Here is an 8,356-nt window from a genome sequence, read left to right as displayed (position 1 = left end):
GTCCATCCCTGACGCCATCTTGGATGGCAACAACGGACCCCACTCCACTACTACAACCACGGCTCGCTTCGATTACGCTCGATCAGGCTCGGCCCCGGACACTCCACACGACGACGACAACGGTCCTAATTAACGGCCACGAGACGCCATGCCTAGTCGACTCCGGGAGCACGGAAAGCTTTATACACCCCGACACGGTAAGACGCTGTTCCTTGACCACCTACCCAGCGCACAAAAGATTTGCCTAGCTGCAGGATCCCACTCCGTACAGATCCAGGGATTCTGCATAGTTACCCTTACGGTGCAGAGGAGGGAGTTCAAAAACTACAAACTTAACGTCCTTCCCCAACTCTGTGCCCCCACCTTGCAGGGATTAGATTTCCAATGTAATCTACAGAGCCTTACGTTCAAATTCGGCGGCCCCATACCCCCACTCACTATTTGCGGCCTCGCTACCCTCAAGGTGCAACCCCCGTCCTTGTTTGCGAACCTCACCCCGGATTGCAAACCCGTCGCCACTAGGAGCAGACGGTACAGCACCCAGGACCGGACCTTCATTCGGTCCGAAGTCCAGCGGCTACTAAAGGAGGGCATAATCCAGGCCAGCAATAGTCCCTGGAGAGCGCAGGTGGTAGTAGTGAAGACAGGGGAGAAACAAAGGATGGTCATTGACTATAGCCAGACCATCAACAGGTACACACAACTAGACGCGTACCCTCTCCCCCGCATATCCGACATGGTCAATCGGATTGCCCAATATAAAGTCTTCTCCACCGTGGACCTCAAGTCCGCCTACCATCAGCTCCCCATCCGCCCAAGTGACCGCAAGTACACAGCCTTCGAGGCAGACGGGCGATTATACCATTTCCTACGGGTCCCTTTTGGCGTCACAAACGGGGTCTCGGTCTTCCAACGGGAGATGGTCCGAATGGTTGATCAACATGGGTTGCGGGCCACGTTCCCGTATCTCGACAATGTAACCATCTGCGGCCACGATCAGCAGGACCACGACGCCAACCTCCAGAAATTCCTCCAGACCTCCAGAGCCTTGAGCCTCACGTACAACGAGGACAAGTGCGTTTTTAGCACCGACCGGCGAGCCATTCTGGGCTACATAGTACGCAATGGGATAATAGGCCCCGACCCCGAACGTATGCGCGCACTCATGGAATTTCCCCTCCGGCACTGCCTAAAAGCCCTGAAACGCTGCTTGGGGTTCTTTTCGTACTACGCCCAGTACGCAGACAAGGCCCGCCCCCTAATACAGACCACGACCTTCCCTCTGTCGACAGAGGCTTGCCAGGCCTTCAGCCGCATCAAAGCGGATATCTCAAAGGCCACGATGCGCGCCATCGACGAGTCCCTCCCCTTCCAGGTCGAGAGCGACGCCTCCGACGTAGCTCTAGCGGCCACCCTTAACCAAGCGGGCAGACCCGTGGCCTTTTTCTCCCGAACCCTCCACGCCTCAGAAATCCGCCACTCCTCAGTGGAAAAGGAAGCCCAAGCCATAGTGGAAGCTGTGCGACATTGGAGTCATTACCTGGCCGGCAGGAGATTCACTCTCCTCACTGACCAACGGTCGGTAGCTTTCATGTTCGATAATGCACAGCGGGGCAAAATTAAAAATGACAAGATCTTAAGGTGGAGGATCGAGCTCTCCACCTTCAACTATGAGATCTTGTACCGTCCCAGAAAGCTGAACGAGCCGTCCGATGCCCTATCCCGCGGCACATGTGCCAACACACAAATTGACCGCCTCCAAACCCTCCACGAGGACCTCTGCCACCCGGGGGTCACTCGGCTTTACCACTTCACCAAGTCCCGCAATCTCCCATACTCTTTAGAGGAGGTCCGTACAGTCACAAGGGACTGCCACATCTGCGCGGAATGCAAGCCGCATTTTTTCAGGCCAGATGGAGCGCACCTGATTAAGGCTTCCCGCCCCTTTGAACGCCTCAGTCTCGATTTCAAAGGGCCCCTCCCCTCCACTGACCGCAACGCATAGTTTCTTAATGTAGTGGACGAATACTCCCGCTTCCCTTTTGCCATTCCCTGCTCTGACATGACCGCGGCCACTGTCATTAAAGCCCTGAACAGCATCTTCACACTGTTCGGTTACCCCGTATACGTCCACAGCGACAGGAGGTCCTCTTTCATGAGTGACGAGCTGCGCCAGTTCCTGCTCAGCAAGGCCATAGCCTCAAGCAGGACGACCAGCTACAACCCCCAGGGGAACGGGCAAGTAGAAAGGGAGAACGGCACGGTCTGGAAGGCCGTCCTCCTGGCCCTACGGTCCAGGGATCTCCCAGTTTCACGGTGGCAGGAGGTCCTCCCGGACGCTCTCCATTCCATCCGGTCGTTATTATGTACGAGCACTAATCAAACGCCTCACGAGCATCTCCTTGTCTTCCCTAGGAGGTCCTCCTCTGGAACGTCGCTGCCGACCTGGCTGGCGGCCCCAGGACCCATCCTGCTCTGAAAGCATGTGCGGGCACATAAGGCGGACCCGTTGGTCGAAAGGGTTCACCTCCTCCACGCAAACCCCCAGTACGCCTACGTGGAGTACCCCGACGGCCGACAGGACACGGTCTCCCTGCGGGATCTGGCGCCCGCCGGCAACACGCACACCCCCCCCGACACCATCAACCCAACCGCCCCCCTTCCTGCCACCGCCGCACCCCGCAACCGCCCCCTTCCCAGGAGGATCGGTCCCCCTCCCCTTTGCACCGACAGCTGAAACCGTACGGCTCCTGGAGGCGACAACACTGGTACAAGCACCACCACCACCGCCGGGGCTGAGGCAATCGACACGGACAACCAGACCGCCCGACCGACTCGTGGCGTCGATGTAAAACAAAGATGGACTGTTCAAAGAACATTTTGCTTTTCTTTCCTATACCCTCTGTAAATAGTTGCAACAGGACAAAATTGTCCAATACTGTATTGCCATGTGGATGTTCTATCCTCCCAGGACCAGCCCTGTAAACCCTTACCACCATACGAAGCATCACCCCGCCGGGTTCATTTTTGACAAGGGGTGAATGTGGTAGTATGTATTGGGGGTCATGTGGGACTGGAAGCCCTAATGTCATTGGCTGACAGATCCCGGGTCCTGGTTGGCCGTTGACCTCAAGCTCCGCCCTGAAGGCGGAGTATAAGAAGCCGGAGTCTTCCCCCGCATGCCAGTTTACTATCGAGCTGCGGGGGAACAGACACGCTTAATAAAGCCTCATCGACTTCACTCTATTCGTCTCATGGAGTCTTTGTGCGCTACAACATACACTACCCAGCGTCAGACAGACGTTTGCCTTTACTTGGAGCCTGGTAACGCATGTACATGTTTCTCGGGGCACTGTCCCAGACCCAACCATTTACAGCTGCTTCCTCAGTAATATTCCCTCCATCAGAAAGTCAACAATGTTAATTTATGAAAGCACAGTGTTCATTCCAATTCGGAATAGCTCCACATTGAAGTGGGCTGTGCTTTCTACAAATCTTCTACAACATTCTGGCTTCGGCTGACACGACAAAACGTTTCATTTGGGCTACACAAGTGTAGGCAATGGCCATCTGCGAAATCATCTACAGATATTCCCTCGAATGTCTTGTCTCACCGTTGACACGAAACGTAACTAAAGAAAATAGGTGATTGCTTTTGAATTGTGCGCTACCTCCTGACTATCCAAAGCCTGTGCATCATGCATTAAATAGACTTTGCCAGTGTAATGGAATCCTCTCCACTTGCCTGGATGAATGCAGCTCAAAAATGCTCACGAAGGCGGCCATCACCCCAGGAAGCTTCGGAGGCAAACCATCCATCAGCTAGAGTATGCAATCGCCCTGCCACTGGCAGACAATGAGTTAAATATATAACATCTACAGGATACATTTTACCAAGTCGGTATGGCTCATTTGAAAGCAACTTGCCAAATAGCAGCCTTTGCTGCCTATAATGACCAGGTTAGCAGGTGCATGGCGACACCACTATCTGCAGGTTCTGCTTCAATCTAGAGACCATCATGTGTTTGGAACTATTGAGGGGAAGAGGTCCTTCAAACCTAAAATGAGATGAGCAGAAATTGGAAGCTAACTTTTTCATTTGAAAAAAAATTAGTTGAGAGGAGAAAGGGTATTGAGGAAATCTACTCAGATTGGTGGAGAGGTTGGCATAGGGGGCGTCAGTAACAGTGGTTTATGCAAAACCTGATACAGGCCTTTTGCACGATTAGGTGGGCGGCATATTTATTGTTTCAAGGAAAAAGATTGATTTTAAGATGTACTCAACGTTTTTTAAAATTAATTTACGGAGTGTGGGCGTCGCTGAATAGGCCACATTTATTGCCCATCCCGAGTTACCCTTCAGAAGATGGTGGCGATAACTTGAAGTAGCCGAGATATAACCGTGTGAACTCTTCCCAAGCCCAGTCTCTCGCCGAGATCCCTGATGTTTTCTCCTCCTTCATGTTTCGTGAAATTCCTCTTGTGAGAAATGAACATTTTGTGTTGTTTTTACATGTATAAACTCTGGTTCACAATTAAGATGTCAACAATGAGGCCTGATGGGAAAATTAACATGTCAAGTTCTGAGGAAGCTATAGTGAGCGAGTTGTTGTAACTATGTACAAGGCTGACCTTCGGGGAAGAACGGGATGTACAATAACAGAAATTGCTAAGCAAGGGGGAAGATAGCAGGTGCAAGCAGGGGGCCTCATTCTTATCTTTAACTGACGGTCCAAGGATATACCAGGAGCTGACAGAAACCACTATGCAAGGGGGAGGCCAAATAAGGGATCACTGTTAAGGGAACTGCCCTTTCTATAGTTTGTGGGATGTATTTCTCACGGATTGTTTCTCACGGGTTGTATTTTCATGGATTGTATATAACAAAGTGATGATGTGTGAATTCTTTGTGTCTGCTGTTGCTTACTGGAGGCACCCGCTCTTGCAAGATCGATAATAAATACTTCTTCAGAATTTGACTAAGTGTAAATTATTAAAAGGTGAGCGGTATTTCTCACACTCTATATTATTTAACCCTAATTCCACACCAAGAACTTTATCCTCAGGCACCCTGATACTAAAGGGAAATAAGGGATGGGCTGTGATCAAAGATGTAATTTTATTTCTGAGTACAGCAAATTATGCAGACAGCAGAGACATGGTGCCAGCTGTTTTTGTTTCCCCCAGGTTAAAGTTATCCATTCATTCCTGATTTTGAGAGCGTTGGCTATTGAAGTTCAGTCACTGCAGCGTTCACAGGATTGAAATGCAGCACGATCCCAATAGTTCACATGCTCCGAAGTCCACGTTTTGTACGTAACATCTGCCATCCCTGCATATACCCTTTCCGATCTGGCTGCAGATATCTGGAATTATAGATGGCAAAATAATTAATTAATATCCTTGTAGCTATTAGGACAGAAATGAGTGTTTAAACTGTGGGGTTGTCGGTGATATTCGAACTAAAGATGAAACACATATATTCAACTCTCTGAATAAAACTGCACATCTCTCTCTCCCTCTCCGTAAAGTACAGCCCAGGTGGATTTTAGCAGCGTGGATCAAATAATAACCGCGCTTTCTGAGATCTGGAACAGAGCAATGTCAAGTTCGAACTATTATGTCGAACGATTTCTGTAGAATCTTGCCGCTCACCAAGCAGAATGGATCTTTAACATCGGGGTGTGGACGTCCAGCTCTGTATTATAGGGAACCCTGCAAGTCGCAAAGTGCCATGAACAGCGAATGGAATTTCACAGGATGGAAAGTGTCCGGCCATGTTGCCTGAGAAAGTAACGCAAAACGTTTTCACTCAGTTCCTATTTTTATCGGACAGATACCCATTTAATGTAATTTGTTTCCTTGAACCGCAGGTCGCATAACCCCCCACCTTTATGGAATCTGCCAGGTTAATCGGATCGAGCAAACATGTGTATTTGTTTCTCTGTCAGTGAAATGCCATGTTATTCCATTTTTACAGGAGAGACTCCAAATATCGGCCCTTGAGATTGAACGGCATTAATGCCGCTGAATCCACCAGTTTAGCTACATGAGATTATCCCGGGAGGTGAAATATGTTTGGACTAGCCGGGTTAATCATGTGAACACAAGAGGAGATCAGGGGCGAAATTCTCCCCCAACGGCGGGATGCCCGCCGACTGGCGCCAAAGCCGGCGCAAATCAGACGGGCATCGCGCCGGCAAAAAGGTGCGGAAGTCTCCGCATCTTTGGCGGCCTAGCCCCAACATTGAGGGGCTAGGCCGACGCCGGAGGGATTTCCGCCCCGCCAGCTGGCGGAAATGGCGTTTGTTGCCCCGCCAGCTGGCGCGGAAATGCGGCGCATGCGCGGGAGTGTCAGTGGCCGCTGACAGTTTCCCGCGCATGCGCAGTGGGGAGAGTCACTTCCGCCTCCGCCATGGTGGAGACCGTGGCGGAGGCGGAAGGGAAAGAGTGCCCCCATGGCACAGGCCCGCCCGCGGATCGGTGGGCCCCGATCGCGGGCCAGGCCACCGTGGGGGCACCCCCCGGGTCAGATCGCCCCGCGCCCCCCCCCCCCCCCCAGGACCCCGGAGCCCGCCCACGCCGCCTGGTCCCGCCGGTAAATACCAGGTTTGATTTACGCTGGCGGGACAGGCAATTCCTGGGCGGGACTTCGGCCCATCCGGGCCGGAGAATCCAGCGGGGGGTCCCGCCAACCGGCGCGGCCGGATTCCCGCCCCCGCCCAATCTCCGGGAGCGGAGACTTCGGTGGGGGCGGGGGCGGGATTCACGGCGGCCATCGGCCATTCTCCAACCCGGCGGGGGGTCGGAGAATGACGCCCCAGAGGTTTCTCATTTGACGGCGGGTAACTCACCTGCTTATTCCTCAAAGCAGTACGTACTTATCAAAGCAAAATTTAGCTGATGATCAAATATTGTCCCATGACCTGGGTGAGTGACCCTCACAAAATTAAAGAGGCTCCACATGAGAAACCGTCTGGTTTGATGAGCACTGCAGCCGCAACCCATAATATCCACTTCCTTTACGCCACGCCGCACCCCTCAACCCCCCCCCCCCCGTCCCTCCTCCGCGACGCCCACTATCAAGCCCGCCGCATGGCGGCAGCAGTGCGTGGGCCCCTCCAAGATTCCCTGAAGAAACTCATCAAATCTCCTTCCACAGCAACTTTCCAAAGCGCCACCTCCACCAGATAGATGGACAATGACAGCCTCTGTATGGGAACATGCACACATACATGTCGCCTCACCATGACGCCCATCAGCCCGATTGGAATTAAAACCTTCACTGATTTCTGTGCCTAATAAAGGCCCAATAACAGCACGGTATGGGGTATTCGTACTGGAGGGAAAGCACTGCCCTCCACTGCATCTCGGGATTTAGAGCTCAAGAAGGGTTAATCCCCTTGCCAGAAACGTCCAATTCCTGTGCAGTAATATAATTAATAAGTAATAAAAGTGAGACAAATAAAGGAAAACATTTGGTTTACACCCTGCTGAACAATAGCTGCTGGAAGATGAGGAAATTCATCAACCTTCGGGTCCTCTTTTGGCGAAAATGTCATCAGAAGTGATGAACTGAGTCATCAGCAGGAAACATAGCAGGGAAAGAAACGCTCTTCCCATCTTCCTCAGAATTCCTCGGGATCTAGATCAGAAAGCTGGCGTGGAAGTGTTCTGAAAGCTTACTCGGAAGATTTGCTGCATTTATAACCACATAATCTGGGTGTGACTGGATTGTGCCAATGTAATCGGGGGGTGTCCATTCTGCCTGTGAGACGTCCCATTAATACTTTTCCTAAAGTGGCGATGTCCTATGCTGATCACAAGTTTGCCTTTGAATGTCAGTCCAGATCTTCCCATTCGATTGAACCCATAAGGTGTTACACATAGAACATTTACATCATTTACATATAATTTAATTTAACAGAGTGAAACATGATAGGGCTGGTTTAGCACAGGGAGTTAAATTCCATGGGTGTCAAACTATTCAGAAGGACAGAGTGGATGGTAAGGGAGGTGGTGTAGCTCTGTTATTTAAGGATAACATCCAGGCAATAGTAAGGGATGACATCGGTGTTATGGATGAGAAGATTGAATCCATTTGGGAGGAAATCAGGAATAGTAAGGCGAAAAAGTCACTGATCGGAGAACTCTAAGAGCACCAGATAGTAACATTATGGTGGGGCAGGCAATAAACAAAGAAATAACTGATGCATGTCGAAATGGTACAGCAGTTATCATGGGGGATTTTAATTGACATGTCGATTGGTTTAACCAGTTCGGTCAAGGCAGCCTTGAGAAGGAGTTTATAGAAGGTATCCGCGATAGTGTGCTCGAACAGTATGTAATGGAACCT

At 51.1% G+C, this 8,356-nt stretch overlaps 1 long non-coding RNA gene across 1 annotated transcript; it reads right to left on the bottom strand.

Moving 5' to 3' along the window:
- Positions 1–5,100: 5,100 nt before the first annotated feature.
- Positions 5,101–7,695, bottom strand: LOC140396081 (uncharacterized). The gene is made up of 2 exons (XR_011936443.1): positions 7,533–7,695; positions 5,101–5,366 (listed from the first exon to the last, which is right to left on the bottom strand). It is a non-coding gene; the product is annotated as an uncharacterized lncRNA (long non-coding RNA).
- Positions 7,696–8,356: the final 661 nt, after the last annotated feature.

Source organism: Scyliorhinus torazame, chromosome 19, assembly GCF_047496885.1.
Source record: "Scyliorhinus torazame isolate Kashiwa2021f chromosome 19, sScyTor2.1, whole genome shotgun sequence".
Taxonomy (NCBI): domain Eukaryota; kingdom Metazoa; phylum Chordata; class Chondrichthyes; order Carcharhiniformes; family Scyliorhinidae; genus Scyliorhinus; species Scyliorhinus torazame.
This window is presented reverse-complemented; position numbering and strand designations above follow the sequence as displayed.